Source organism: Mauremys mutica, chromosome 6, assembly GCF_020497125.1.
Source record: "Mauremys mutica isolate MM-2020 ecotype Southern chromosome 6, ASM2049712v1, whole genome shotgun sequence".
Lineage (NCBI taxonomy): Eukaryota > Metazoa > Chordata > Testudines > Geoemydidae > Mauremys > Mauremys mutica.
This window is the reverse complement of record NC_059077.1, coordinates 67,538,853-67,566,006: the sequence shown is the minus strand read 5'-3', so window position 1 is coordinate 67,566,006 and position 27,154 is coordinate 67,538,853. Positions and strand designations below refer to the sequence as shown.

The following is a 27,154-nucleotide window of genomic DNA, read 5'->3' as shown; positions in this document are numbered from 1 at the left end:
CAATGAAAGCTGTTTTGATGATGGCATGCTTTGGTTTGGTTTTTCATTTGTTGAGGATGGTGTTTTCAGTCAGTCAAAACCTATTGTTTGACTTTTCCCTTTTTGTCCTTTCCCCCTGTGCCTTTTGTGAAGTGGGCTTGTCTGCATAGAACCCTCTTCCTGATTCTATCCACCCTGATTCCTCCCTCTTGCTCTTTAAGGATATGTCTACACAGCAAAGAAAAACCCATGGCTGGCCGATGCCAGTCAACTCAGGCTCATAGGATTCAAGCTGTACTCTACAAGGCTATTTCATTGCTGTGTAGACAGCTTGGGCTGAAGCTGATGCTCTGGGATCCTCACAGGATCCTAGAGCCTGGGCTCCAGCCCGAGCCCAGAAGTCTACACTGTAACAAAACAGCCCGAGCCCTGCAAGCTCAAGTCAGCTGGCATAGGTCAACTACAATTTTTTCTTTGCTGTCTAGACACCCCCTCAGTCTCTCCTCAAAACTCATTCTTCGAGCAAACTCAAACTAGACTGGTATACATATTTTAAAACCTTGTAACCCTCAAGGCATATGCACTAATTGTCCTTCCATGCAAAGACAGGAACCTTATTCACTTGAGTAGTCCTCAGAAGGACTACTTATTAAGGGTTTAAAGGAGTGTTTGGGGCCCATAAAATTTATGTTCCTTGGGACAGGAACTTGGGGCAAGGACATTGGCATGGCTCCATTGACTTTAGTGAAACTATGCCACTTTACACGAGCTGAGTATCTGTCCCATAGTCTTTATTTGTGTTGTTATATGTATATTGAAGGTACTATATTGATAATAATAAGATAGTAGCACAATATCTTCCTGGGAGCATTGTATGGGTGGAGATTAGAAATAAACCAGGATATCTCTTTACCATTTGTTTGGGAATTAAATCTGATACTAAAGCAATTGTTATTTTTCAGACCAACCTCTGGAATCTAACAGATTTCTATATAATTGTTTACAAAATTAGTAGATTTTTGTTTTTTTGATGTAAAATATGTTTGCATATGCTTCATCCTGGAGAAGTCCATTTTCAGAAATCATGTGCATAAGCCAAAAGAAGCATGTCTGTATATACTTATAGTTTTCTTTAATCTCAGAAGGCTACCCCAGAAAGATACAGAGAGGAATTAAAAAACACTCTGCGCATCTGTTCTCTTTCTGTATGTGGGCGAAACTAGTAAACTGCCCCCTCAAAGATTTTATTTTAAGTAGGAGGAAAAAAAGATTAAGATTAAACAGCAAAAAGGAAACAGCAACACAACCTCTTCAAATAGACTTGCAACAGAAAATGCCACATGCCAAAATGTCCTCACAACAAGACATAATCAGGCTAAGATTGAAGATATGAAACAAGAAAAACGTCTGCTGCTGGATTTATTGATGCATCAGTAGAATATACAGCATGCTGTATGTGAGACATATGATCGTATAAAATAGAGATATAAACCTTGGGATTCCTGTTAGATTTATTTTGAATTTAGCAACTAAGGCCATGTATAAACTACCAAGTTTTGTAGACAAAAGTGATGTTGACACCCAAAAGTCGACATAATAAAAATCAGCATCTCATGTTCATGCTCGCTCATTCTGTCGGCAGAGCACGTCCACAGTGGTGGCACTATCATTGACAGAGTGAGCAATGTACTGTGGTACCTATCCCACGGTCCAGCTCGACACCTTCTGTCGCTAGGTGTTGTAAGAAGGCAGAGCAGATTGCAGCCCTGAACCCACCTCCACACTACACAAATCACAGCCACTTACCAGGCATCTCCTCTCCTGCTTCTTGCTTGCCAGAGAGCAACTGCTGAGACTGGCTAGATCCCTCTGGAGTACAGAACAGTTCCTGGCTGCCTGCCCCACCAGGCGACCCCGCTGGGAGCTGCACATCCTCATCTAACTCCACCTCTTCATCAATAACTTCAACCCCTGGGTTAGGTCCTCTTTCTGACACCTCCAGGCCCACTGAAGTATCCATGGGGCTCTTGGCCGAGGATAGTGCCCAGCTCTTTATAGAACCAGCAGGTCTTAGGTGAAGCACCAGAGTGATGCTTTGCCTCCCTTAGCTTATGGTACGCCTGCCTCAGCTCCTTTATCTTCACTCTGCACTGCAGCATGTCCTGATCTTAGCCATTTTAGAACAAGCCTTGAGAAATGTGCCCGTAAGTATCCCAATTCCTCTGGCTCAAGCACAGCTGTGACTGCACAGCCTCCTCTGCCCATATACTGATCAGATCTAACAGCTCTGCAGTGGTCCAAGCGGGAGAGTGTTTGGTGTGATAACCCACCATGGTCACCTGGGAAGATGCGATGAGACCTCTCCACACAATGAGACCTCTCCACGCCGAGCCAGCAGGAAATGGAATTTCAAAAATTCCTGGGGCTTCCAAGGGGGTAGGGGGGAAATAGCATTTACCTGGCTGCAGGGCAGGGGAGTTCAGACTGCTGACCAGAGCGCTCATGATGGGCATTGTGGGACACCTCCTGGAGGCCAATTAAAACGATGAAATCAAGATGGTGTCTACACTGGCACTTTGTCCAGAAACATGTAAAAGAAAAAGATGTCTCTCATTGGGGTGGTTGTATTTTGTTGCCAAAAACAGGCATTTTTCCTGACAAAAGTCACATTGCAGTGTGTATGCATTCACTGTTTGGTCAACAAAAGGAAGTTTTTGTTTACAAAACTTGGTTGTGTAGACAAGGCCTAAGTAAAAAAGACAAAACCTAGAAAACCTCCATGAGGTGGCCCTCTCTTCCTGGTAGTGTTTCATCTGGTGGGACGGATTGTGAGTCTGCAGATTTAGGAGGTCATGCCACCTCCAAACCACATGGATCTTGGAGGTGCCTAGGGAAATGTCTTTCCCTTCCATACTGAACGAGAAGCTACCTGCAGGTACATCTGCTCTTGTGCTGACCTCTCTCCTTCTGGTAGCGTAAGTCCAGGAGCAGTTTTGCTGTCACTGGCTGGGGCTCCCAGCACTGCTAAGTACTGAGAGGGAGGTAATATTTCCACTTGGAATTCCAGGAATAGAGCAGAGAAAGGTGCTATGGAGAATGGACCCTCTCTTGCTCCTCTTCTGGCAATCTACAAAGGCACTTCTGCACAGAGCACGTGTGGAAGGGCATCTACATGGCCAGGATGAGAGAGATGGTGCTACAGAGGAGGCACTCCCTCCTTTCCACACTAATATGAACATCAATCTCTATGAGATGACCTAAGTCATCAGGATTCAATAACACTTTATGACTGGAGAGGTCTTAACAGTCCACTTCACCTTGAATGGTCCCTTGAAATACCTGTTAACTATTTATGCTTAACAATCTGTTCCAGAGCTGAAGAAGAGCTCTGTATAAGCTTGAAAGCTGGTCTCTCTCACCAATAGAAGTTGGTCCAAAAGAAAGATATTACCTCCCGCACCTTATCTCTCTAACCAACACAGCTACAACACCACTTAATTCCAGTCATATTAAAAACTAGATGCTGTGACAAAGTCCCTCCTCTGCCTTGATGGGTCCTGCGCTTTCTGTCAGATTTGCTCACCTCAGAGGTTCACGGCAGCCCTCAGTTTGGCTGCTTTTGCTAGTGGCTCAAACCTGCCATTCACTCAGCTAATCTCATCACTGGCCAGCATGGGGGAAATGGAGAACAAACCCCGCAGTCTCTGTGTCCCACCTAGTGGGTCGGGGACCGGCCAGATCCCTTTCCAAATTAGACATTCCCCTTTGGTGTGTCTCACAGACCAGGTCAACTTCTCCTCTGTCAGACAGGGAGTTAGGGGGATGGGGGAACCCAGGTCCACCCTCTACACTGGGTTCCAGCCCAGGCTCTGTGGATAGCAGCTGTCTACAACCATAGGCGCCGACTTCTGGTCCCGCCGGTGGGTGCTCGACCCTCCTCTGCCCCCGCTTCCACCCCTTCCATGAGGCCCTGCTCCTCCCCTGCCCCCTCCCACCCGTGCCCCTCCCCCATTCCAACCCCTTCTCCAAAGTCTCCTTCGCCTCCCTGCCCCTATTCCGACTCCTTCCCCAAATCCCTGCCCCAACCCCGCCTCCTCCCCTGAGTGCGCCATGTTCCTGCTTCTCCCCCTCCCTCCTGGACTGGCCAAACAGTTGTTTGGCGGCGGCCAGGGGAAGCGCTGGGAGGTAGGCGTAGGAGCGGGGATGTGGTGCGCTCAGGGGAGGAGGTGGGGCAGGGGGGAGGGGAGCTTGGCTTCCAGTGGGTGCAGAGCACCCACTAATTTTTCCCCGTGGGTGCTTCAGCCCTGGAGCACCCCTGGAGTCAGCACCTATGTCTACAACGTCTCCTGTACCAGCTGCATGAGAGCTACAACTCCTTGGGATACTTCTCCATAGCCTCCCCCCAGCACCTTCTTTATCTTCACTGCAGGACCTTCCTCCTGAAGCCTGATAATGCTTGTACTCCTCAGTCCTCCAGCAGCTCACCTTCTCACTCCCTGCTCCTTGCATGCCCCCCACTAACTGCTGGGAGGTCCTTTTTAAACCAGGTGTCCTGATTAGTTTGCCTGTCTTAATTGATTCTAGCAGGTTCCTGATTGCTCTAGGACAGCCCCTGCTCTGGTCACTCAAGGAACAGAAAACTACTCATCCAGTGGCCAGTATATTTGCCTTCGACCAGACTCCTGTACCCCACTGGTCTGGGTCTGTCACAATGCACAGACAACTGCAATTACAAAAGTGGAATAATCAAGGTGGGGTCCTCCGACAGCTAGAAAAAGATTTCCCCTTTAAGGGATAAAAACGCACAGCTTTCATTTTGTGCCCGTCTTTTTTCCTGTTCAAAGAACTAACTCTCTTCCTCTTATCATTCAATTTAGTGCACCATCTGCTCATTCAGGACTTAGTATTTTCAGCTGAGATATCAAAATGAAGAACACATCAATCAAACATTAGCACTTTTGAAGCAAGTATGATCTAGAAGCAGCAGACATAATTCATGACACTTAATTACTTCTCACATCTTTCTAGAATGCTGTCTTCAGGAATGTGTGCAGTTCACAGCTTTATCCTGATTTTAAGTACCCAGTCTGCAAGGCCAGGGAAATTAGATTTTCTTCATTACATTAAGAGGACTCTAAAATACAGTCCTGCTTAAAATTTTAGCCTGCTAATCCCAGGGTTGTGAGTTCAATCCTTGAGGGATCTGGGGCAAAATTAATACTTGGTCTTGCTAGTGAAGGCAGGGGGCTGGACTCGATGACTTTTCAGGGTCCCTTCCAGTTTTATGAGATAGGATATCTCCATATATTAAATTGGTGTCCTTTCAGTATATTTGCTGCAAATCAAAATACGGTTAATAAACTACACACATGGAATGCCAAAATAGGGTTAGAAAAGACACCACTAAAAGTCAAACCCTGGAACAAAGAAGTGACAAAATGTAAGCGATCTGGGAAAGAGTTTAGAACAAAGAGCCAATTATTGGCTGGGAAAGACATTGTAACAGAAATGAGTAGGTAAGAATAGATATAGGATAAGACATACTAAAGTGCATTTAAGAGAGATGTGATTGTTTCTAGACTAAATGTTTTCCATTTCACTTCACACAATCATAACATCTGTGACCTTCATCTTTTGTCCTTCACCAAGCAAGTCAAGATTTTGTTCACAGAAGAAAAACAAATCCTGCAATTATAGTCATTAAGGTTTCTTTCAACTGATTTATTTGGTTTATTTCATTTTTCTAATGCCCCAATCCTATTCCAGATTTCATTTTAATTTAATCTCAATTTATTTTGTCTTTATAGTTTTTCTCTTCCAGCATACATTCATTTTTTCCCCCTGGACAGGTCCTCTCACTAATAACATTTCTTTTTTCTCTTACTGATAAGCCAGATATTGATGTTGCCAAGACAGAGCTGCTTGGTTTTAGGACTTGTGTGGCCAAAAAACAATTAGCAAATTGTCCTTCCTAATGGCCAGAGTTAGGCCTTAAAGTTCTAAGTGCCTGGGTATGGAAGGCACTTGTATGTTTTATTCCTGGGGGAATTCTGTGCCACTGCGTATGTGCAGAATTTATATCCCCCATAGATTTCTTTGCTTCCCAGCAGAAAAATGACTTTCTGACAGGGGAGCAAAGGGAAGATGCAAGAGCAGTCACACACCACTTCCTAGCTGCGCAGGTACATTGTTTCAGGCATCTGGAGCAGCCAGTGGAGAGGTAAATCACTGCAGGGCTGGGGACACCCCTGCCAGTGGCTCCTACCCTGAGCCAGGATCAACTGCTAGTCCAGCTGGGCTGGAGGCAGGAGAGGACGGGACTGCCTCTTCCCCTGCAAGGAGTGGCTGGAGCTGCATCAGACCCACCCTCAGAAACCTCCTCCAGCTGCAGGAAGCTCAGCATCCTCCCCTGCTTCCTGCCCCCATCGCTAATCAGCTGTGGGGTGTGTGGGGCGGTGTTACTGTACGGGGAGCTGCTCCCCTATCCACCCAACCTCCATGCATGTGGACCTTCCATACCCAGGCACCCTTGCCAAGCCTCACCCCATACACCCAGAACCCTCTAGCCCTCCATATGTGAACCACACCTCATTGAACCTCAACTCCTGCACCTGGAGCCCCCTGCACCCAGACCCCCTGCCTCTGGATTCCCACCCCTTCACCCAGACCATGCCCCACTGAGCTCCCTGCACTCAAACCCCCACCCTGATGAGCCTCAGCCTCCTGCGCTAACCTGAGCCCACACATCCAGACCCCCATGCCACTGACCCTAATTAGCTGCACCCAGACCCCCACCACACCAAGTCCCACTCCCCCAGCACCCAGACTCCCCTCCTGAGACCCGCATACTCAGACTCCTCCACTGAGCCCCAACCACTTTCACCTGGAAACCCCTGCAGAATCCCATTGCCCCTGCACCTGGAACCCCCCAATGAGCCTCTGTGCATCCAGATCCCCCCACACCTAGACACCCTACTTAGCTGCCTGCACCCAGATTGTCCCACATAGAATCCTCTCACCCCACACCTGGATCCCCCCACACTGAGCCCCTCTACATGTAGATTCTGCCTAGTTGAGCCTGCCTGCCCTATAACTGGTGGACCTGGTGTAGAGGGACAGGGCCCCAGGGTGTTTATGGGGCAGGCCCAGGCCTTGTGCTGTGTCAGGATTGGGTGCAGCCTCACCACTGAGTCTGTGTCCCTGGGGTTGGGATGGGGAGGTTGCAGGGTGATCTCCCACCTTCGTGCAGCCAATGGCCTGTGCTCCCCACTGCCATGCTGGAGCCTCTGTGCAGATTTCTTAATTTTTTGGTGCAGAATGGCCTCAGGAGTATTATTACTAACACCACAATACATCAGGACTGTGATAATATGAGCAGAGTTGATATAACCGTAAGAGACTTCTGGAGTATACAATATGTGTGTATAAGAAGAGATGTGTCTCTCTCATATGCCTCTCTATTCCATGTGGAACACGTGGCTTCCACCACTGCCTTCCATCTTTGTTGGTCTCCTGCTGCAATCTTAGCTTCTTCTTATGTCATTGTAATAGCTTTAAATGTTGCTACTATTGTGTGCTTCTGTGTTATCCTTTGTCTACCTCATCGCCTTCTGCCTTGGGTATTCCAAGTCTAACACCTGTCTTGTTATGTTATTCAGGTCTTTCCTCCAAGTATGTCCTAGCCGGCTCCATTTTTTGTTCTGTAATTTTCTGTCCTACCAGTTTCTGTATTGTCCTCCTACAAAGTTCTTCATTTGTGATATTTTCTGACCATTTAATATTGAGGATTTGTCTAAGTCAGCTGTTTATGAAAACTTGGAGTTAGATAGGAAGGTCCTAATGAGTTTCCAAGTCTCAGCACTGTATAGTAAGACTGACTTTACAATGATGTTAAATATTTGAAGTTTAGTTTGGAGGGCAAGATTTCTGTCTGAGATATAGACATACAGATATTTCTTACAGTTGATTGACTACAACCAGCCTGCCCTCTGTTTTCCCTTGGAAGGTTCTGTCCTTGAAATTTGGTTATGTGTTACAAATATTTTAATATGGAGGTGCTGCAAACACGTGTACACCTGCATATCTTTACATATCAGAGAAGTCAGATTTTCTTATATTCGCTCGCTATGGGTCTGGTCCTATGAATTGCTGGGCACCCTGTACTCCCATTGGAATTAACGGGTCTGATTCTGTTCTTCTTGATTTCCATGAAAGTTTTGCCATTGAGCCCAACAAGAGTGGAAAATTTGCAGAAACTTGTTGGAGGTGCTCATGTTTCAGAGGGTTGGGCAGCATGAGTTAAAATAAGACTGTTGGACTCTGAAGAGTGATCCCTTTATTTTGACATACTAAAAGCCAATACACACAGTCATTGGGAACGGTAAGCTTTTCTACCCTTTCCCAAATGCCTTGTGACCTATGGGCCTTATTCTGATTTGACTCACACCATGTTTATATCGGTACAATTCCATTGACTTCAGTGGAGTTAGTCCAGATGTATGTTGACGTGAGAAGAGAATTGGTTCTTATGTCTGTCAGCAGGACTGATCCTGCTTTTCCACACATTTTAAATACAATTCTAAGAAATATATTTAAAAATCATGTTTGCCTATAGAATACAGTATGGTGATCATTAATACCTCCTGACACTGAGCTCACAGATTAAACTGAGAGCTTACTGCAAACATAGGGAATAAATTATCTTTTGAATGACAAAGTGTATAAAATACCCTTCAATTCCTAATGGTAAAGTAAGTGTTCCTGTCTGATTGTACATACAGAAAGCTCAAATATTTGTAAGATAGTACTTGTTTTGTGCTCAGAAATTTATATTCTTATCCAAATTGATAACTGCCAAACAACAACTTCAAATTGCACAAACTTTTATGTGATAATAAAACTCCAAAGACACATAGTACACAATGTCGTTGTAGCCATGTTTGTCCCAGGATATGAGAGAGATGGGGCGGGGCATGAGGTAATATCTTTTATAGGACCAACTTCTGTTATTGGAAGAAACAAGCTCGTCTTCAGGTCTGGAAAAGGTAACCAGATTGCCACAGCTAAATATAAGGTGGGACAGATTGTTATGCATAAGGGCTTAATAGGTCACATGAGGCCACTTAAAATGAAGTGGACAATTAACACCTCCACAGTCAAAGGACAAAGGAGGATTAGTAGGTTACAAAGGGCATGGCTACACTTGCAGATGTAGAGCACTGGGAGTTAAACCAGCCTTCCGAGACCGCAGCAGGGAAAATGCTGCTGTGTGTTTACACTGTTAGCTGCAAGCGCAGTGGCGTGGCCACATTAGCAGCTCTTGCAACACCACAGAGAGCAGTGCATTGTGGTAGCTATCCTAGTGTGCAAGTGGCTGCAGCATGCTTTTCAAATGAGGTGGGGTGGGGAGGGAGTGTGACTGGGAGTGTGTTGTGTGTATGTGGGGGGAGAGACAGTGTGTTTTGGGGTGCAGAGAGTGTGTCAGCATGCTGTCTTGTAAGTTCAGACAGCAGCAGACCCCCCCGCCCCCATACACATACACACACACACACACACACACACAGAGGCACAAAAGCCTGCATTCCACAGTTATGGTTTGCTTTGTCCCGGAGCAGATAAGCATGCTGGCTATGAGAAAGGGAGCTTTGAAAGGGGATATCCGCATGCCTGCAGCCGAGTTCAAAACAATGACCAGAGTGGCCATTTGACTTCAAGGGATTATGGGATTTTTCTGGAGGCCAATCACAGCGCAGTAATGGAACACGTCGTCCACACTGACACCTGGGCATTTCAGCCGGGGCGCAGCAAGATTTAAGATTCTCGTGGAGGTGGATTACCAGGAGCGCTCCAGCTGCAGAGTCCCGGAGCTCTAAGTGCCTTGCCAATGTGAACACCTCAGGAGTTAGGGTGTCTGGGGCTGATTTAATGCACTCTAACTTGCAAATGTAGCCAAGCCCTTTTGTTGTAATGAGCCATAAAACCAGTGTCTCTGTTGAGTCCATGATTTTTAATGTCTAGCCAAGTTATGAATTTAAATTCCTGGGCTCATCTTTTGAAGGTGTTGTGCAGGTTTCTTTTGTGAAAAGTGTTCACCAACAAGTGATATGATATTTTTGATTTTTATCATTTTTCTGTGCAAATTCATTCAAGAGCATAATGATCGTCTTTTTTTCAACCAAATAGTTGTTATCGGGCATGTGGTCTGTTTTGGCATGTGTTGATCATCATAGCAGTGGAGATAAGTCTGCAGGTTTTGCATTGTTGTTCTGGCAGGGTTTGGTGCTGCTTTGAGTTGGTGTATCCTGGTCTGTGGGGAGCTTGCTTCTGATGATGAACTTGGAGAAACTGGGAGGTTGTTTGAATGCCAAAAGAGGGGATTGGGAAAGATTTCTTTCAGGATGTTGTCCCCATTGAGTATGGATTGTAATTATTTGATGATGCTCTGTATGGGTTCCAGTGTGGTGTGGCAGGTGACAAGTAGAGGTGTGTGGTCAGTTTTTTTTGTTTTTTTTTCTGTATGGAAGCAGGTTCTCTCGGGGATCTGGGTGGCCTGCTGCATAATGCAATCTACTTCTCTGGTGGAGTGCCCTTATTTGCCTTAGGTGGTTTTAAGTCTGTTAAGGTATCTTTCTCCTCAGAGCATATTCTGTGGTATTTGAGTGCTTGGCTGTAGATAACAGTTTTTTTCATGTGGCTGATCTAGTTAATGGATCTGTGGAGGTAAGTGTGATGACCTGTAGGTTTCTTATATAGAGTTGTTGGTAGGGTTCCATTGTTGAAGCTGATCATGGTGTCCAGAAAGTTGATGCTGGTGTGGAAGTGTTCTGAGAGCGTTTGATGGATGGATGGTGGTTGTTGAAGCCATGATGGAAATCTATGAGGGAGTTTAAGTTGTCCATCCAGAAGATGAAACTATCATCAATATATCTCAAGTATATCACTGTACAAGGTACATTTTTCTAGAAATTCTTCCTCAAGTTGTCCCATGAAGAAGTTGGCATATTGAGGAGTGTGATGGGGGGTGTTCACCTTACACCACCCCTAAGAGGTTAAAATGGCTCAGAAGGGGCTACTTCACAGGATGAGCTGCACATGAGTGAGATGTAGGCTGGATATACTGCCCTAATTGAACCTGAAGCCCAGCTGGGCAGGAAGAGGAGTGGCTTGTATAAAGCCAGGGAGAGGAGACCAGCAAGGAGGCTGCAGGGAGAGAGAGAGAGTCAGCAGTCACTTTCAAGGTTGAGAGAAAGGAGCAGGAAGAAGCCTACAGAAAACAGCAGCAAGGGTGAGACCATGTGGACCTTAGCAGCTGATTGTGGGGTTACTATGCTGGAAACCCAGTGTAGAGGGTGACCTGGGTTCCTCTACCAGCCAGTGGGGGAGTGGCAGGGACAGGCAGTGGACTTTGAAGACTGCCTGATGCATTTTTTTAGAGAAACTTTGATATCTCAAAGCGGGGAAACTAGAGTGACCTGACAGGAAGGGCAAGCCACAAAGAGGAAAGATTGCAGCTTATGGGGCATGAGAGAGGCCACGGAGTTAGCTATAAGGACAAGGGACTGAAAAACCACAAGAGGAGGTATCAAACCAGTGGTGAGCTAATCCCCAGATGAGCTACTAGGAGATGCTCTAGAAGTGAGCAGAGCTGTGACAGGGAGCCATCCTAGTACCCATGGCTGTTCCCAAGATTTGGACCAAGTGTTTGCTGTTGAATGCCAAGTTGTTGTGGGTGAGGATGAAATGGATGAGTTCAGTGATATGTTTGGGATGGATAGCTGAGTGTTGTCCAATGTCTGTCTTGTAGATATATTAGGTCTGCAGCAATACCATCATGGTAGGGATGTTGGTGTGTAGGGAAGTAACATCCATGTTGGCAAGGCTGGTGTTCTGAAGGTGGTTGTTAATATTATGGAGTTTCTGGAGGAAGTTGGTTGTATCTTGGAGGAAAATGGCCGTTTGTGTGGCAGTGGTTTGAAGATGGTTTCTATGAGTCCTAATATTCCTTCAGGAAGAGTACCATAGCCACATATGATGCGTCTGCCTGGGTTACCTTGTTTGTGTATCTTGGAAAATATGTAGAAGGGCCCTGGGGTGGGTTTGTGTGAGATGAGTTGATAGAGTTTCTCTTGGAGTTGTTTGGAGAAGGATCTGATGATATCCTTAAATTCCTGGGTGAATTGTTTGGGGTCTTCTTTGAGTTCTTAGTACGTGGCATCGGAGAGTTGTCAGTTGGTCTGTTTGTCTGGTGGACACTAAAAATTATGGACTCAGAGACACTGGGTTAAAATGGCTCATTACAACAATTTGTAACCTACACTGGAAAAGTGACGAGCCAGTGGCTGACGAGCGATGAGCGAGTTACGAGCAAGCGATGAGTATGCACAATGAGCTGCAGTGCTGTAGTGCTTCAGCACAGACACTACCTATGCCAGTGGAAGGGATTCTCCCATCAGTGTAGGTAATTCACCTCCCCTAGAAGGGGTAACTAGATCAGTGGACGAATTCTTCCGTTGACCTAGCACTGTCTACAAGGGGATGTAGCTTACCTACCTTGCTCAGGGGTGTGGATTTTTCACACCTGTGAGCGATGTAGTTATGCCAGCCTAATTTTCTAGTGTAAACCAGGCCTAACTTTCCTTTGCCCTATGACTGCAGAGGCGTTAATTGCCCACTTCATTTTAAGTGGTCTCATGCAATATGTGTTAAGCTCTTATGCTTGACAATCTGTCCTATTTTGTATTTAGCTGTGTGGGCTTGGCTACACTCGAAACTCCAAAGCGCTGCCGCGGGAGCGCTCCTGTGGCAGCGCTTTGAAGTGCGAGTGTGGTCGTGGTGCCAGTGCTGGGAGAGAGCTCTCCCAGCGCTGCAGGTACTCCACCTCCCCGAGGGGATTAGCTTACAGCTCTGGGAGCCGCGCTCCCAGCGCTGGGGCACTTTACACTGGTGCTTTACAGCGCTGTAACTTTTTTCACACCCCTGAGCGAGAAAGTTGCAGCGCTGTAAAGCGCCAGTGTAGCCAAGGCCTGTGTCTGGTTACTTTTTCCACACCTGAAGAAGATCTCTGTGAAGCTCAAAAGTTTGTCTCTTCTGCCAAGAGAAGTTGGTCCAGTAAAAGTTATTATCTCATCCACCTTGTCTCACATAGTATAAAAAGCATTTTCAAAGGTGCTGTGTGGCTATGTTCTTTTTACACCAAAGCCATTTTGATGTTTGACTGATTACTGCCTAAAAATGTAAAAGACATAACAAAATGTAATAGTAAGTGTACCTGTGCAACGCACAAACCTCCATCATATACAGATCTGTTCAATACTAAGGATCTTTAGAACATGACACAGTGTGTAACAGGACAGATACAACTTTAAGAGAGTGAGTGAATGTTGGCTGTGCAACCCTACCATCCATCTTATTTTGTATTTCTTACGGTTGTGGACCATCTCTAATTTAAACTGTGAAAAAATCATCTCCTCTTCTTCCAATGCAGCCAGAAACATATCTGTTTAAGCATGCAAGTAAGTGCAAATCCGTCAAAGCTGTGCTGCATGTGGTACCCATTAACGGGTTAATTTCTAAAAGCCATAGCTCTTACTAGTTGCTAGGTAACAGTCTTCTTATTTCAATCTGCGATAACCCAATGAGTTTGTTTTGATGATATGCTTGTAACTTGATATTTTGCTGTGAAAGTCTGAGTGGGGTGGACTTTCTGTGAAATCCAGCAAAAATAGAATTATTTGACTTTGTTCAGTTTGCTCGTACAATCTTTTTAATTATGCTGAGTTGAATTTATTGTCTTAATGAAGCCAGTTGTACCTCAGCTCCTGTGCACATGTAACATTTTGCATTACTAGTACAGGGTAACTTGAATCCTTTAAAATATACACATGCAGTCTTTAATTATAATTGTGAGACTCAGCCTTGAATTTCTTGACTTCTATCAATGTGGTAGGTGGACAAAGCACTGGATTAGGATTCGGGAGACCTTGGGTTCAATTTCCAGCTCTGCCACTGGGCTGTTGGGTGACATAGGACAAGTCGTTTTACCTTTCAGTTTCCCCATCTGCAAAATGGGAATAATGATACTGACCTCCTTTGTAAAGTGCTTTGAGAGCTACTGATTAACACTGTTTATATATATAAGTTAGGTATTATTATGCAGTAAAATCTCAATGTAATATTATATTAATGTATTTTTCCATTATATTTTGTAGGCAGTAGAAAGAAAGATATGAAGGAGATGGAAGGTATAAAGGACAAGGAAAGAAGAGGGATCGGCAATGGGAGAAGACACAACTATAACCCACAGATTTTAATCCCTTTGTAGTATGTGACATTGTTATAGTAAATATTTCCTAATAACATAGGCCGTTAGGTTTCATATTAAGGTCTCTGTCTTTCAAGAAGTTCTGTGTGGGTGAATCCCCATGTTGTGCAGAGGTCTGTACTCTAAATTGTCCAAGGCAAAATACAACTCATCCTGTTACGTAACATCCTTATAACAGTCAGCAAAAGTTAAAGGTAGAAAGACTGAATTAGTTCTTGAGATGATTTGGGAGTCTGTCTGTGCAATTTATGATTCTGTGTGAGATTGTGAACTCTCTGGATGTATCTTTACTAAGCTGCAAAATCCATTTTGAAATGTGAGGACTAGTTGCCTTCTCTGTGGTCTCTTTGTCTTTGCCTCTATATTAGACTCAGATTCCAAGTTGTAGGGTAGAGGGCTGACCACAGAGGGTCATTAAATCGGGATGATCCTCTATTCAAATACAAACATCCTACACAGTAGGTGGGCTCCCACCCAGAAGAACTGGTGTGTCATCCCCCGCACCCCGAAGTTGCCTGGCCACAGAGTCACTTGGCAGGGGTCAGTGATCACCTGTTGAGGCTGATCAGGACATCACCTAACAGAGGAACTATAAAGCCAAGGGCTAATCTATTTGGAGTCGTAAGCCTTTTTCACCATCTCAAGATGAGGGAAACTGCTTCAGGAACCTGATGAGGCAGGAGTAACCCTGCTGACCTGAACAAAGATTGTCCCCTAAGGACTCCCAAGGGAAGGGTGAACTAGAGTGAGTGGCATTATGTTCAGAGTGATTGGTGTTTTCTATATGACCTGTCTATTTCTCGTGTTAATAAAGAAAGAACAATAGCATTTTAGACCCCTGTGCAAAGTATCTGTGTTATGTGCTACACCGTATTATGTGCCCCTTGAAGAGCTAAACCAGAAGGGTGGAGTTGTGGGAAAGGGTGTGTTTTTAAGCTATGGGAGAGTCAGAGGGGTCAGGTCTGGTTCCCAGAGGCTGGGCAGTTGGACTACATGGTTGCAATTCTCAGGAAGGTTTACTAGACAGAGGATCTGCACCTCAAGAATGTTCCTAGGGAACCCAAGACTGGGACAATGCCTGGCCTCTGTTCAGACTCTGGAGGCTTAAAACACACAGGATCCAGTGGCTGGATCCCCTCACAGTAGTCCAATGAGTGGCCAAGAGGGAGGTGCTCAACTGTACCGGTGACAATCCAAGTCTGCTAATACCACTCGAGGACTGTGTTGAGATCATGACTCATAAACAAAAAGAGAATGGAATCAGAAATGTATGGACCAAATCAGAAATTAGGTCTAATTGGGGGATGAAATGAGGGTATGGGCTATTCCTACCATTACTCCCTTCTGGGATCCTTAATAAAGAGACTTCAGTGGGGAATCCAAATGGCTGAATAATGAGTGGATTGAAAGGAGCAAGCTTCACCAGCATGGCTGCCACCACCACCATTTCTTGGGATCCCGGGTACCACCGTGACACTACTGGGACTTTGTTTTCCTGATTTTGAGAGATGTCCTGATCAGGCTGGGCCAGAGAGAGGGAGCTGATGACATCACTGCCTCCACCAGCTTCGGGTAAATTCTGAGCACCACTGAAATGTGAGTCTTGGGTTCCTGTTCTCACCCCCTCCTTTGTGTGTCAGTTTCTTTCCCCACCTTATTTATTCTTTTTCCTATCTCTCTCCTTTTGCCTTCTGTCTAATAAGAGTCTGGCTTAGCCAGCCAAGACTGTCTCTTTCACAACATTGTTGTGAGCCTATGACCAGAGAAACAGATAAAAGTAATAGCTTAAACTGCCTGATGCTGGTCCAAGTTTGCCAGGTTTCAGCGTGTCAAATAAGACTGTGAGCCATGCCTGTGTTTCTCCAGCAGTGAGGTTGCTAGTAAGAGTCAGCACCAGAGACAGAAGCTGCATTTTCTATTTCTGCTGGTCTTTTCTTTCCCCTTTTGTGTGCTTGTCTTGCCTTTGTCTTCAAGAAAGTAGATCTGACTGTATGCACAACAGTAGCAACCACACCTCCGACCCATCTCACCTAATGTCTTCTCTTTTCCACCAAAAGAAGTTATTACTATCTTTAATACCATCTAAAAGATTGTCAAGCAGGGAGATTTCCTTATAAAAACTCTACAGTTAAAGAGAAAGGGAATAGGAGATATTGTTAAAATTAAAGCCTGATTTAATACTTTACATTTCAAATGCCTTAATTGTTTCTTCTTCTTTCTCTATATGTTTAATAAAAGGTTAAAATATTTTAATGATGTGTTTGCCATGAGACTAAACAGGCCAGGGTCTCTGTATTCCAACCCCACCATTCTTGTTCAGCTGTTTAGTGCTGTACAGCATCAGGGGCACCTTAACACCTTTGCCTCTGTGAGGCCATTTATTCCATTGAAATTAACACAACACCCATTACATGCAATGGGCCTCTGTGCAGGTGCTCCTTGAAGGATCAGGGGTGGAGAAATTAAATCCACAATAGAAGAACCCATGAAAGCAGCAGACAAAAATGTGCACAAGGCATGATAGCTGATCAAGATATATTGATGCTGTATTTACATTTATGAACCACTGGGAAGTTGCAATATTCCTCTTCAACCACATTTACAATGCTCTCTGATATTCTCTAATTTGGCAATGCCCATTATTGGTCAGTATTTGAGTAGACAGAAATAATGTCCATTTTTTCAATGCAATCATAAACTTTCACCCCTTAAGGGTTACGTCCACACTTTGATAAAAAAAACCCAAGGCACTGAGTCTGAGAGCCCAGGTCAGCTGACTGAGGCTCAAGGGGCTCAGGCTGAGGGGCTAAAAATAGCAGTGTAGAGGTTTGGACTTGGGCTCCAGTCCAGATTCTGAGACCCTCTCATTTCATGGAGTCTCAGAGCTTGGGCTCCAGACCGAGCCTGAACATCTACTCTGTCATTTTATAGCCCTGCAATCTGAACCCCGCAAGTGTGAGTCAGCTGACTCAGGCCAGCCACAGCCATGCCCACATGTCTTTTATTGAAGAGAAGACATAACCCTTAAAGGAGTGAAGTCACCTATTGCTCTATTAAATGCAGCCCTGCTGCAAGCATGAGGTTTCCTGCAACAATGTGAAAATTAATGAATATCTACTGTAATATTGGATAAATGCTCCACAAAAATTGAATTTGAACTTGTGTTAAATATTAAAAACAGTTTCACATCATGTCAACGTTGAACAGTTTCCTGAATGTTTTATGCATTATTAAAGCAAGCCAATTCGTCTCAGGAAAAACTATCAGTTTAGCTCATGTGTGAATTATTGCCTGTCTTACATATAGATAGAATCTCATCCATGTAAAACTCCATTCTGTAAAAGGGAGCTGCTATCTACTAGAACAACAACAAAAAAACCGTGTTAATACAAAGAGACATTATTTATGGCATAATAGGTCACCGTGCTACTGTAACTACAGTTTTTCCAGAAACAGTTCTGGGTTGCCTGTCCTCTCTTGGTTCTCTTTGCTTGTAAAAGGTTACCTCTATCAAGTGTAGGATATAGTGCCTCTTTGGTTGTGTTTCTATTTACATGCATTTAGGATTCAATTACAAGATGAATCCAAGGTGACATTCATTTGGGTGGGGGTTGCAAATCAGATTGTGTTGTATATAAGAGATTCAATAACTGGATAATCTCAAATATGATTATCCTGCGGCTCATTGTTGGGGTTTTGTTGTGAAGGAGCAGGCTGAGGCATTCATTTATAAGCATTTCTATTCAGCAAAGGTAGAAAATGGGACTAACTAGGAAGTTTGAGTTTAAGGTAACATTATTCCTTTATGTTTAGATGTCAAGGCTGTCACAAGCCTTTTACTTTGGGATTTTGGCTGCAGGAAACATTTATTTGAGAGCTTATGGAAACATGGAATTTCCATTATATGGGAAATGTCAACATTCTGAAATTTATTTTTGTTTCAAATTAGAACAACCCCCCAAAATTGGAAATTGCCCACAAAATAAAATAAATTAAAAAAATTGTCTTTGGGTCAATAAAAATGTTCCATTTCAATAAAATCAAAAAATTTGTCTGATTATGACTTTTTCTATTCTATTTTCTAATAAAATATACAATACATTTTAAAACATTTTGAAATGGAAATTTTCATTTTTCATTCTGATAAGGTCAACAAGGAATATTTTCATCTTATCAAAATATTCTTTCAATTTTTTGTCAAAACAAAATGTTGTCAAAATCAATACATTCCCATGGAAAGTTTCAATTTAGAGAAAGTGACATTTTCTGGCAGAAAAATATTCCATTAGAAATTTGTCAACCAGCTTTACTTTATCCTTTTGGGTTCCTGGTTATCAATAAACCAGGGGTTGGCAACCTTTCAGAAGTGGTGTGCCGAGTCTTCATTTATTCACTCTAATTTAAGGTTTCACGTGCCAGTAATACATTTTAGCGTTTTTAGAAGGTCTCTTTCTATAAGTCTATAATATATAACTAAACTATTGTTGTGTGCAAAGTAAATAAGGTTTCTAAAATGTTTAAGAAGCTTCATATTAAATTAAAATGCAGAGCCCCCCAGACCAGTGGCCAGGACCCGGGCAGTATGAGTGCCACTGAAAATCAGCTTGCGTGCCGCCTTCGGCACACGTGCCATAGATTGCCTATCCCTGCAATAAACGATGTCTGTGCAGCACCTGGAAGAAAACCCAATTGGACAAGTTCTTTTCCTCCCGGTTATGCCTGCCTGTTACTGCTCTGGCTGGCTTCTCACAGGTACTGCAGGGTGGGCCATGGATTGAAAGACAGAGAACTGGCAGATGCTTTTCCTTTAATAAAGTGATTGTTCCTCATCACAGTTAAGCAATGTAAGGAGGATGGCTACAATGCTGTTTGAATTCTGCTATTACAGTTGATGGTTGCCATTAAAGACAGATATATTTGTATTTCTTGAATGTTTTTATTTTGGGTAATGAGTGTAAAGAAAATCTTCAATGCAGTTTGTCATTGCATATGTGAATTTTGTATTTTTAATAAAGTGCTAGACTGACAGGTGTAGAGACCAAAATTCCCTTTTTATCTACAAAAAGGGTGTGGCACAGGCAGGAGCAGTTCTATTCAATGGGCCTGATTCTCTGTTGAGCTTCATCTTGTGTAGTCATTACACCCTGAGGGCTTGTCTACACTTAAAACGCGGCAGCAACACATGTTTGCTGCTGTAGCATAAAGTAGACACTACCTACACCAACAGGAGGAATTCTCCCATTGGTAATCCACCACCCCCAGAGGTGGTAGCTAGGTTGACAAAAGAATTCTTCTGTCAACCTGGAGCTGGGGATTTAGGTCAGCTTAACCACACTGCTCGGGGGTATGATTTTTTCACATCCCCGTCCCATGTAGTTAATCAACTTAATTTTCTAGTGTAAATCAGGCCTGAGAATGATCTGAAGTAAGCTGAGCCTAGGGTCAGCACTGACACAGAATCAGTCAGCCATGAGTGACTCTTCTGCATCTCCATTGGGGACAAACTAGGAGTAGTAAAGAATCTGGCTCTAAGCCCCTTTGGTCATGTCTACACTGGAATAAAAGACCTGTGTCATGGTTGTGGCTGGCCAAGATCAGCTGACTTGGGCTTGTGGGGATTGGGCTGTGGGGCTAAAAATTTCTGGGTAGATATTTGGGCTTAGGATGGAGCCTGGGCTCTGGGACCTTCCCCTGTGGTAGGCAATACTATCAGCAGAGACAATGCAAATTACTTTTTCTTGTACATTGGAAACTAGACCTGGTGTCTGTATAATGCTATCTCTGTTGTGAAACTGTTCTGGGTTTCATAAGACCTAGATTGCTAAAAGTCAGCTGGAAAGGCTTGAATAGGAGGGACCTGATGCTAAAATATGCTGAACACTGTGGCCCCCCATGAAGTCAACGGGGACTTAAAGGTGCCCTTTGCTTCATTACTCCTTTCTGTCCAATCAGTGCAACAACCTCACTCAAACACTGTCTCGGCACAAGACTCTTCAGCTGTGTTTGACAACAGATACCAAAACACAGTGTTTCCTCAAAAGATATTGAGGTCAGTTGGTCTGCTGCTGCAGACAGGATCAAAAGAATTTAACACTTTCTTAATGAAGTGTTGCCAGCCCTTTAGATGAAGTCAGTCACTCTTTGTTATAACAGGTGTTGAACTCAGTTGACTGTTTACACCAGAGGAACAGCCATGTTCAACTCCAGTGGCAAGAAGCCTTTTTGACACCCATTGTCAAATTCAAATCATTGTGTTTCTTTTACAGTATCCAAGTGTACCCAATGCCACAGTGAGTCATGGAAACACAAGGCACAAGTGACAAGTGTAGTGTAGACAGATTGAATGATGGCCTTCTCTCCCTATACTCCAATCTTGAGGAGTTCTCTAGGCTATCTCCCTCTGAGTCACACTGGGTAAAATGTTCAAAAGTACCTAAGTGACTTAGGAGCCATCTTCAAAAGTGACTTCGGAGTTTAAAACTCAAAATTTAGGCTCCTCAGTGTCTAAATCATTTTTGAAAATGTGAGTTAGGACAATTGTAGGAACGTTACACTTCTTAAACACTAAGGGGGTAGGAATGCCGCCCCCGGATTTAGAGCGGCTGAAGTAGTTCCCACACCCCCACACTTCCGGTCAGGAGACACACAGATAAAGCGCCGACCAGGTGTTTACTACTGGAGTACGCAGGGCATAAAGCACCAATCAGGAGAGGGGGCGAGACGCTGGCTTGTGTTAGTACATGCGTATAATAGGATGATTTATGTAACCAACTATAATAAATAGACGTGGACAGCCCCGTTGGGGTGGCTCCACGGGAACAGACTGACGGACTTGGCTTCATTCATTGCTACATCTGGTGACCCCGACGTGATTCCCCCTGCTCACCGGCTGGAATAGCCTCCGATGCATCGACCCTCGCTGAATAGCCCCGTTCCGTGAGTATGGGGGGTAAATTGTCAGCTCCGCAGAAGGTTCATGCGAAAGAGCTGCAGGCTATTATACGACAGACTGGCAGGCCAGTTTCCCTGGGTCAGTTAGAAAAGCTATTAATTGAAATCAATCGCCAATGTCCTTGGTACCCGGATCACGGGTCACTGTCAGTAGATGATTGGATAAAGATAGGGGCGACACTGCATGCGGAGCCTAGAGCCGCGGTGCAGTGGCTCCTGCTTTGGCAGCGATGTACAGAGGCTCTGGAAACAATCAGGGTTGGAGCGTCATCCAGGGCTATCCTTCTCGCCCCCGTGCCTTTGGCCCCCCCTCCTTACCCTCGGATCTTGCCCCCTAAGCCGCCTGTGGCGGTACCCGAGTGCCATGATGCATGTCCGGGTACGGATGGCTCTTCACAGCCGAATTATCGGCTGTCCCCTTTTCAGGCAATGTTACAGAGGGAGAAGGAGGAGGGAGGACAGAGCTCCGAAGAGATAAGGGAGTTATTGGCTGCGTTCCCAGTGACACATTGCCCTGGCAACGCAGAGGGGGTGGCTGAAGGGGAGATCACAGCCCTCCCCTATCCTGTTCTCCAAGAGGCGAGACGAGCGGTTACTGAGTCTGGATTGGAATCCACCTTTACCCGAGGCATGTTAGAAGGGATTGCAAATGGGTATAGCATGCTCCCCCAAGATTGGAAGGATCCTTGTAGGATGCTTTTAAGCCCCGCGCAGTATGTTATTTGGGATAGTGAATTTCAACAGGAAGCATTACAACAGAGGCAGGCATTGGGGGGGGCCTATACTCCCGAGCAATTGTATGGAGCAGGACAGTTCGCCGCTATACGAGAGCAGGCAGATAATCCTGATGCCCAGTGGGAATTAATGAGGAAGCTCGCTTATCGGTATCCCCCTTGAGGGACTGGTAGATACTGGAGCTGACGTTACAGTCATCTCCGCTCGGCAGTAGCCGTCCACCTGGGACAAATCCTAAGTGCCAGCCATTTGGGGAGTGGGCGGATTGCAGGCTGCTCAACAAGCACCCGATGGATTGCTATAACTCCGCGAGAAGGGGGAAAGGAGATTCTCCTTAAGCCCTATATCATGGATATTGCTGTATCCCTATGGGGAAGAGACTTGTTAAGCAAATTTGGGTTTACATCTTACCATTCATGACTGAGGCCAGTGCTGTTAGTGCCTGGCCAAGTTTTGCCGCTTGTGTTTGGGCATAGTTAAGCCCCCCTTTTTTTTGGCTGTTTGCCAAGTTTTAGTAGCTAGTGCTGTCCTTGACTGTGGTGGTTGTTTTTTTTTTCTTCAGCCTTTTTTCAGTTAACTCATTCTGTTCACATTTTACTATTCATGCCTGAGTTTATTGCCCTTCCCCTTGTATGGTTAACCAGTACCCCTGTGTGGGTGGAATAGTGGCCACTGCCCCAGGAGAAGCTTTTTGCTTTGTATCACTTATGTGAGGAACAATACCAGGCGGGCCATGTGGAAGAATCCACTAGCCCCTGGAATTCGCCGGTTTTTGTTATCAAGTAAAAATCTGGTAAATGGCGAATGCTCCATGATTTTAGAGCGATTAATGCCTGCATTTAACCCATGGGACCCCTGCAGTGTGGAATCCCAAATCCCAGTTTTATCCCATATGATTATTAGCTTATGATAATAGGTTTTAAAGATTGGGTTTTTTTAATGATTTTTCCTTGTTTTAAAGATAGGGAGCTTATTTTCCCCGGGGAGGTGGTGGTGATTCCTACCCAATTTTTTGGACCCCTGCCCCCGGGCACGATGGGGTTAATCCTCCCTCGTTCCCATGCCGGATAATATGGCATTTAGATAGTTCCCAGGGTAATAGATAGTGAATATATGGGAAGAATTTATGTTCAGATTTGTTTTCTTATGCCAAAATAGTTGCACCAAGGGGACTTTTGGGCCCAGATGGTGGCCCTTCCATTTTTGGTTAATATATTTTGCTATTGCCTGGCCGAGTCCTGCCGTTTTCATTGCAGCTTTTCTTGGCTGTTCGCCAAGTTCCCTTTTTTTTTGATTGTTCGCCAAGCACCTCCCTTTCTCTTGGCTGTCCGCCAGGTTTCAGTTGCTAGAGGTGTCCTTGACTGGCCAGAGTTTTTTTTTTTCTTAACTTTTTCAGTTAATTCATTCTGTTCTTTTCGGATTCCATTGATAGTCATGCATTTTTTTATCAGAATGCTAAATTTTTATTGAAGTATTTTAAGATCCCCCTAATTTAGGCCCAATGTATTGTTTAAACCCGTAATTATTGTGCAAGTTTTTATCATTGCCCCGAACTGGGTGTTAATCCCCGCGGCCTTTTATTTAAACAAATTTGGCAAATGGATGTCACGCTTTATCCCCCTTTTTTTTTTCCTGGAAATATTTACATGTTACCATTGATACCTACTCTCATTACATTTGGGCCACCCCCCAACGGGGTGAATAGGCCAAACATGTAATTAATTATGTTCTTGCTGCGGTGGCCGTTATGGGCCGCCCCCGACAGATAAACACCGATAATGGCCCCGCCTACATTTTTCACAGATTTGCGGATTTTTGTACGCAGTGGCAGATTAACCACGTTTTTGGTATTTTGTATAATTCCACAGGTCAAGCCTTTGTGGAATGGACCAATTGTACACTTAAAGAGTACCTGATAAAGCAAAATAAAACAGTGGGGGATGATGGGCCAACCCTGGGCGCCAAGCAAAATCAATTGGCGATAGTATTGTTTACCCTAAATATTTTAAATATCTTTCAGAATTTTTCAGCCACTGAATGACATTTTAAGACGGAAACCCCGCTCCCATGCCCATCTGTCAAATATAGGCAGAGCCCAGACCCTAATTGGTATGGCCCCGTTCCATTGAGAACCTGGGGACGGGGGCATGCCGCTGTGCTTACTCCCACAGGTCCGTTGTGGGTCCCTGCCAAGAATGTGCGACCGTGGCACAATGATGTGGCATCAAAGCCTCAAGAACCCGATACCCAACTTCAATCTGAACCTAACCGAGACCTTTCAAGCGTGCCAAGCCATGACGACGGCACCGAGGGTTATCTGGGGGCAGGTGAAGCGACTGGCGCAGCAGGCTCAGCAAATGCTGGAGAATAACAAGGCCAAGCCTACCCCCGAGAATCTTACTGTTGCTATCTTTGCTTGTTTGATTGTTAATTCTTTTACCATATTGTTGTGTTGTTTTTGTGTGTTACCGGCTAGGGCCGAACCCGAATTGTATAGCCGCATGCGTTATAATATATGGGCTCGATTTGCGGTCCTTGCCAATCAATTTTCCTTTTGTTTACAGCAGGCCCCTGAGATGCATGGCCTGTTGGGCACCTGCCTGGTCCCAGTATGTAAGGCACCAGGCAATGCTGCAGATGCATTGGGGATGTTAAATTTTATGAATGCCACCGAGATTTATATTTTTTTATGAGCCTATGGGGCCAGGCCACTTATGTGAAATCTGCAAGTGCCTTGTCCCTCTTTACCCCATGGGTAGCCAATCACGCCAATTTGACCTGTGCACGGATGGTTAATTGCACACGTCACAGGCCCCCAAAAGGATGTTTGCGGGTGGGTACCCCAAAATGGAATTGTGCGCGCTTTCAAAATGTGTCCAGCAATTACGGGCACATCATGTTACCAGAGGGTTGGTTTTTTACATGTGGTCAGAGGACCTTTAATTATATTCCGGCCAATATTTCAGAAGTTCAATGTTGCCTAAGCAGGCTCACATTGATACTCCCCACGAGGTCAATGTTGACTGATTCCCAAATTAATGAGACCCGCACCCGACGCCGGCGGAGCTTAATCCCCATAAGATCAGATTGTAATGCCAATGTCAGCCGTTTTAGTTGGGCTGAGTACATCTTTTTGGCTGCCATCCATGGGATGGGTTTGAACTGTTTTGTAATATGCTTTGATTGTTATTGCCTGCTTGATTGGTTTTTGTTGCTTTGCTCAGTGTATTCCTAATATAATTGGGATGTGCTTTACACCCTGTCAGCGCAAACCCCTGCCTACATTCCAAGCCGTCATGTATGCCCATAGAATCATGAAACATGCGGATCAGGCACGGGTCGACAAAACAGAAAAGGAGGGGATGTAGGAACGTTACACTTCTTAAACACTAAGGGGGTAGGAATGCCGCCCCCGGATTTAGAGCGGCTGAAGTAGTTCCCACACCCCCACACTTCCGGTCAGGAGACACACAGATAAAGCGCCGACCAGGTGTTTACTACTGGAGTACGCAGGGCATAAAGCACCAATCAGGAGAGGGGGCGAGACGCTGGCTTGTGTTAGTACATGCGTATAATAGGATGATTTATGTAACCAATTATAATAAATAGACATGGACAGCCCCGTTGGGGCGGCTCCACGGGAACAGACTGACGGACTTGGCTTCATTCATTGCTACAGACAATAAGTTACTTAGGTGCTTTTGAAAATTTTACCCACTCTATTTAAGATTTCCTCTTGAAGCCTCATTTTTCTCTTAAATTCGGGATTGCTTCTCTCTGCAGTATGATTTGTGATATTGCCTATTAGGAATGTCAGAAAATTAAATGGTATCTTTGCTCCATGTTTAATAATCTGGACAGGAGCCCCAACTTTAATATTCTGGTTCATTCTGCCAAATGAAATGAATAACCTTCATTAGGAAAGTACTTACTTACACTGAATTGAACACAGAGATTAAATGTCATTTGGCTGTAAGATGAGAGACCCACCCAAGTCAATCTATTCAGTAATATCCCTTTACATCTCTTTGTTTCTTGAAGTGTTGTCACTTCAGATATTTAGAATAAAAATTAATGTCCCATGCTAGTGAAGCCTCTTGAGCTGGGGATCTTTCGGTAATATTTTCTTTCACCTAACAATTCTGTGTTGCCATGGTAACTAGCATATGTTAACAATGTTTTAGAAAAAATGTTTGTTCCCTATAGATAAAGCTGTTGTTTTTTATGCTGTCTAGAAAACACTGAACATGGAATGCTACTGAACAATAGCAGATATAATTGGAGTTATTTAGCTGTCTCTTTTCTCCTTAGGGTCATCAGCCATAGAGAGTAGCCCTGCATTTCGCCTTTAGTCCTCATTTTGTAGTTACTGCTAAGGGGAATCACTGACTTTTTATGTTCCAAGTAAACCATATGGAACTCAGTAGTCTGGGCAAAGATGTAGGGAGCAGAAGAGTGAGGCTGTTTTAAAGCAAATTGGGTTGCTCGTTTTGGCAGCGCTAACGACCAAATCCTGCCAGAGGCTGAGGGCCTTCAAATTGCATAGGAATTAAGGATGCTGAGCACCTCACAAGATTAGACCCTAATGCCCTGAGTAGTTCCATTGAGATCAGTGAGCCTTCTTACTTGCTTAAAATTAAGTACACGCATAAGTGTTTGCAGGTTTGAGACCATATCTTGTATATCTTACCTTACTTTCAGAATGGGTATTTGAGAGTGTTTTAGAACTGTTTAACATTAAGGGACAAGGACTGCTGCTTTGTATTATGCAATCTGTTTGATTTCAAATTTTAAGATGCTAGAAATAGGAAACATTTCAAAATAAATGACAGACATATCCCTACCGTATGGCTTTGTATCCATCTGATATTATCCAGTAATATTGCAACCTTTGCTTAGATTTAGGCCTGTTATTTGGAGGGAAAAGGAAAAAAATGTATTTGCATGTTTATCTCATCCTTAATTAAAGAGTTTGAAAAAAAATTTCAGATGATTAACCTAAGTGACACAAAATTGTTCTGAAAGAGATGTATCTTTCAGTATTTATCTGATTAATTTCTGTAGGATCTATTGCCATAGGAGTTGGGTGCTTTAATTACAAAATGTAAAAACACAGCTATTACCACCTTAGTGCATGGCAACTGTGACATAACTAAAAGTACCACTGCC

The 27,154-nt window shown here is 44.3% G+C and overlaps 1 long non-coding RNA gene across 1 annotated transcript in view; it reads left to right on the top strand.

The window, feature by feature from the left end:
• The window catches only part of LOC123372637, a 48,389-nt gene extending 33,477 nt beyond the window's left edge, over nucleotides 1-14,912 (top strand). Inside the window, exon 3 of the long non-coding RNA XR_006580376.1 lies at nucleotides 14,187-14,912. This is a non-coding gene — a long non-coding RNA (uncharacterized LOC123372637). The remainder of the gene's footprint in view (nucleotides 1-14,186) is intronic.
• Nucleotides 14,913-27,154: the final 12,242 nt, after the last annotated feature.